This window comes from Parus major, chromosome 12 (genome assembly GCF_001522545.3).
Source record: "Parus major isolate Abel chromosome 12, Parus_major1.1, whole genome shotgun sequence".
Lineage (NCBI taxonomy): Eukaryota > Metazoa > Chordata > Aves > Passeriformes > Paridae > Parus > Parus major.
Genome location: NC_031781.1, coordinates 17,786,295 through 17,792,023, shown reverse-complemented (window position 1 = coordinate 17,792,023; position 5,729 = coordinate 17,786,295). Strand labels below are relative to the sequence as shown.

The following is a 5,729-nucleotide window of genomic DNA, read 5'->3' as shown; positions in this document are numbered from 1 at the left end:
GATCATCTTAAGTGTTTCTGAGAGCCTGAATAATACTCTGGTTCTAATGCAAAATTCCTCTGTGTCCAAGTTACATTTCAAGAAACTTTACCTTAAAACAGATCCTCCAAATATATGAAAAAACCTGTTTGAGCCAAATTCACAGCACAGTCCATGAGACTTTAATCAAATGCATTATTTTGTGCTTCTGTATCAACTGTTTTCCTCTTGCTGGTCCTTTGTTCAGGGCAAGGCTCATTTTCCCTGTGCTATTCCAGTGCCACCAAAGCAGCCAGGTGACCTCTGAGGACAAGGAAAATCCAAGCTCTTCAGTGAGGATCAGTCCCTGGAGCATCTAAACAACTGAAGCCTTGAACAATATGAATTTGCTTTTCTGAAACCCCCTTGTACCTGTTTTTTTTTGGTTTTGTTTTTGGGGTTTTTTTAATGTAGAAAATTATTGCTTAAATTACCAGCAATTCTTATCTATTATAAGGACAAAAAGAAAATGATAAAAATACACAATGATTCCTGTGTGATACGGGCTGTGACAAACTGGTGTAAGTAGAGACAGGTTGTAAAAAGTGCCTTGAAATACAAAGCAGAATCCACAAAGAGTAACACACCAGGTTAAAAATAGACAGCTGAACAAACAAATAAATAAATAAATAAATAAAAATCAATGTGCACTGTGCTGGTTGTTTGCAAAATTAGACAATTAATTCTGTGTAAACTAACCTATCAGGAAGCCACAGTGTGGGATTCAGAGAGCTGATATTGCAGTACACTGGATTAGGAGAGAATGCTTTAATGAGATCCCAGGAGAGTCTCCATGGACTTGGACCATCCTCTCCAAAAGATCATTTTTACCCCATTTAACTGCCAGTGTGTTGCATCTCCGATACACACGTGAACAAAAAGAAAGCAAAAAAAAAAAACAAAACCAAAGAAATCCTGGAAATAAAGAGCACTATTAACACAATTACCAGGACCAATGAGAATGGTGCTTTTCAGGCTCAAAAAAAAGGCATTATGTCATTTTCAACATATAGGAGCCATCAGAAAGAACATCTTTATATTAAAACCCACTGCACTTAAAGCCATTTACAGCCAGAATAGCAGCAGCATAAAGAAAGCTTTTACACACAGAGGGGTGTAAAAAAACCATAATAAAAAAAATAAAATTACATCGTGCTCGCCAGAACAATCTGCAACCTGGCTTTTATTAAATTTGATTTTTCTTTAAGTAAAGACCTAGTATAGAGCTTGCCAAGTGCAATAAATGCCCCAGTTTAACATGTGATTTTTTAAAATAAACTGGAGAAAACCACCTTGAGTCCCAAACCCAAAATGGTTGTATTTCAAAATGATCACTTGCTGTAAAATACCAGCTGGAAAACAGCGAGGCAGAATACTTTGGTGAGGAGCTGAGTAGTAGGGTTAGAAGCTGTTCTTCTATTTGCAGGTTCTCTGTAAAGACATGTAGAACCACATTTACACCTTCCATCTGAGCAATCAATACTCTCAGCTTTCAAAAAGCTCTTCCAGGGAAGCTTGTGGATTTTTCTTACTCTTGTCTGTTTCATAGAAATGTTTCTGCAACTGAGGCCTGAGATCAGAGGGGAAAAAACCCTGAAAATTTGAATGATGTACAAATTAATACACAAGTCAGTAGAGTTTGGAAACACCTAAACCAGCCTGTAAATTAAGATGAATTATTTTCCCTCCAACTCCACTATTAGACTTTATGCAAGGACCAAGTCTGTGCTTTAGCAGCAGAAGGTGGTGGCCAGCACTCACTGTGAGACCACTGTGCATTTCCAATAGTGCCATGTTTTGGAAAAACAGCAGGTTCAGGGTTAAGGAGTTGACAGGACCACTCAGGGCTGAAGCATCAGGCAGGAAATGAATGCAAAGCACCTCAGTAATAGCTGAATTCTTCCTGTGCTGCTGCCCTTTTACCTGGGCCAGCTGATGTGACATCCCCACCTTGGGAGAAGCCAACAGGAGACTGCCCATGGACAGCCACCATCAGAGCCTGCTCTCCACAGGGAAGCGCACTCCAACGTGTTTTAATCACCCCTAATTGATTTTACACCACCAGGAAACTGAGAAAGAGTTCAAATACAGTCTTTGAGTCCTAATATTTACATGGGCAAACATTTGTTTATCTGTCAGCTGTGTAATCTCAGGGCCTCTGTAGAGCCTGGGACAGGCTCTTAAGTAGCTTTCTCCAGTTTTGATTAGCTGGCTGTGAGGAGCCAGCCCTATAAATATTCCTAACATTTGCACCCAATGGACCAAGTATTTTGTTGAGCAGACTAATTGGTTCACAACCCCTGCTAAGTATCAGCCCTATCATCCCCCACTGCCATGGGCTACGATCATCATTAGCCAAGTGACAATCTCCTGGAGAATTTGGGCTTTTTAATCTCCCTTCTCCCCGAGGACATCAGGCTTATTATGGGTTAAAGCTCTCCGAGCTGGCTCTCGCTCCTTTCTGAGGCTGGATCCTCAGCACTGAAGGAAAAACCTCCTGAAGGTGGGGGCACAGTGGAAATTCATGGCCATGACTCACAAAAGGGGGAGCGAGAGGGAGAGATTGTGGTGCAGAGGGACAGATCCTGCCTGCACACACATTTCTGCAATTCCACAGTTTCCTAGAGATGTATGAATCAACAGATGCTTGATGAAAACAGCCCTTGGTCAGCATCAAACCACACTGACCCAAAAACATGAAAGTTCTGGGGGCTGCAGAGCCACCCCCTGCCCTGAGAGCCAGCAGTGGTGGGGACAGGAGCACCCGAGAGGGAGCAGCAGAGCGAGAGATGAAACCCAGGCCAAATGCTGGAACAAAAAGGTGAAGAAGGCAATAAAGGTGGGGAAATGAAAGGCAAACTGTGAGAAGATGTCTTGTCCTCAGTCAGGCAGAACCCACACAAAGGGGAGCAGCTCCACACAATGCAAACCTGACCTTGTTAGGGCTGGGGTGGAAATCTGGAGATTTAGGCAAGGAACAAGGAAGTTCCTCTGTGCTCTGTTTCATCAGGAAAAAAGTTCTGCTCTTAAACTTGGGGAATCCTTTCAAGAGTTTTAGATCTGGAGTGTGAAGTTTTTTTTTCCTTCAAAATACATAAAAATCACAGACACCAATTTCCTGAAACAGCTGAAAAGAGCCCACCACAATGAAGAGGGACATCCTCTCCTCACTGCACCTCTCCCCATCCAAAATGAGAGCAAACACCTTGGCAGGGATAAAAAAAGCCCTTCCTGGCCCTCTGGAATTGCCTGCTTTGGCAGCAAATTCTTCCTCTCAAAACCACCTGTGCTCACTGCTTCTCACCTGATAAATAAGATGTTCAACCACCAGTCACCATCTGGAGGTGAAGGGGAAAAGGGAGAATCCAGCTGTGCTCTATTGGCCTTTCCGAGGTTTCCAGAAGGGAAAGGGTTGTTAAAAGGGTGAAGTGAAAGCAGCTCGGTGATGGACAGGGCATCTCTCGTGTCCAAATCTGTAGCAAAGCAATAAACACAGGGTTTGGTACCAGAGCTGCCCCCTCCCATCGCAGCACGGAGAGTTTTATTTCTCCTTAAGCCATGCTGAGAAATCTCTGCAATTTGGAGCTTTGGAAAGCCTCCACATTCACATTGAATTTGAAATTATATTCTCCCTGTCAAAAAATGCCTGGGGGGCAAGTCACTTACAGAAAAAAAAAATAAAAAAATAGAAGAAAATAAAAATCTGAATCATCTTGTCTGCTCTGAGTTATAACATCTGCCACTGAGAGTGCCAGTGCCAAGGACAGGATGAAGTTGTTCCTCAGAGAGAAACACCCAAATAAAACAATATCCCAAAATAGAAAGAATCTGAACCACCTCTCAAGTAACACCTAATTATTAATTATTAGGAAGAAATAAACCTTAGTGTATGAGCTTTCCAGCACTCCTCGTGTGCCCACACAAGGCAAGAACCCGATTATCTTTATTTATAAGTAGAAGATATAAATGCACTTGTATGGGGACACTCATGAAAACGCATTATAGGTGTGTAATATCAAATTTCAAAGTTCATAGCTCAGGAATAAATCAAAACATGTCATATGCTCCATATTCAGCTGCTTCACTTGTGTTTGTTTCCCTTTCAGGCACATCAGATGTTGCTGTACTCTGATTATTTTCAGGGAAGATAAATGTAATATCAGATTCAAAAGCCCAAGGCTAAAGCTACTGCCTGTTGCACAAAACGGTTTTGAAACAAAAAATAAAGATATATCTACAGATGTATCTCCCAAATGATTTTGTTTTCCATGAACTGCCATGATGGCTAAACAATTCTGCACAAAACCATACAAATATAGTAATTTAACTATACTTTAATTAATTTAATAATTAATTGTGCACACACACATACATACATACATACATATATATATATACATATATATATATATATATATATATATATATATATTTAAACATAAATATCTCTTTCTAAACACTTTATCAACTCAAATTTCACCCTCTCCAGAGAGGACCAGGCCACTCAGCTCAAAGGGAACTGTGAAAACCCTTGCAGGAGACAGTTACAGGATCATCCATCCAAGGGGACATTAATTTCCCATCCCTATATTTAGAAGCAACCTATGATCTAAAACATGAGGCTTCCTCAAGGGTCAGAATGGATTTGTTTCATTTGATGTAACTGAAGTTAAATTCATCAAATAGCCCCTGGCCTTCAGGAGAAGAGAGTTTCAATTGGATTGTTTGCTTTCCACAGAAATGAATAAAAATCACTTCAATAGGAACCATCTGCTCAGCAGCCCAAGGTGCTCAGGATGCAACTGAGATGAGGATTCTGTACAGAATGCCTTAGAAAGGACTAAAATCATTATTAATAATAATTGTTTGCAACTTAGACGTGCTGATTTATTTCTGACACCAGGCAGAACCGCATTCAGAAATTAGAGATGTGAAAAGGACTAAATGAGAAAAAAAAACCAAACAAGGAAAATATGAAAAGTCCCTTTATGAAAGGAATGAGAAGAATCCCCAGGATTTCGTGTACAGATGAAGTGTTTCCAGGAATGGACATGACAGACACAAGTATTTATGAAAACAGGTGAAACAAGGTCAAGCAGCCACTCCAGTGATCACACTGGAATTAAGACACAGCACGTTTAAAACAAGGAAGTAAATCACCATAATTAACTTTGCGACCTGGCTGACACAAAAAAGTTATTGATACAAAGGGCAGGATGATTAGGAGAATGATTAGGTGTTTAAAGTGCTAATAACAATACTTTCCCAAGGCAGGAGAAGAATTTATGAGGGCTATTGATCTCATGTTTCAGGATGGAAGCCAAGCTGGAAGTGCTTGGGAAGAAGGAAAAATAAAATAATTTGTTTTTAAAAAAAAATTAAAAATTTAATAAAAATTAAATAAAAAAATAAAATTAAAAAATAAAATAAAAATAAAAAAAATTAAAAATAAACAAAATAAAATAAAAAATAAACTAAAAAATAAAATAAAAATAAACTAAAAAATAAAATAAAAATAAAATAAAAAGATAAAATATAAATAAAATTAAAATAAAAAATAGAATAAAATAAGGTAAAATAAAAAAAGGTAAAATAAAAAAAGGTAAAATACAATAAGGTAAAATACAATAAGGTAAAATACAATAAGGTAAAATACAATAAGGTAAAATAAGGTAAAATAAAATAAAATAAGGTAAAATAAGGTAAAATAA

At 38.6% G+C, this 5,729-nt stretch overlaps 1 protein-coding gene across 9 annotated transcripts in view; it reads right to left on the bottom strand.

Annotated features, from left to right (window-relative positions):
• Window positions 1–5,729, bottom strand: part of CHL1 (cell adhesion molecule L1 like) — a 126,344-nt gene that overhangs the window by 107,940 nt on the left and 12,675 nt on the right. The window contains exon 1 of one of the 9 annotated variants that reach the window (XM_015641197.2): window positions 3,323–3,415. The exons of the other annotated variants lie outside the window; for them this stretch is intronic. The gene's annotated coding sequence lies outside the window, so the exon portion shown is untranslated. Of the gene's footprint in view, window positions 1–3,322; window positions 3,416–5,729 lie in introns of those variants that run through there. 9 annotated transcript variants of the gene reach the window in all.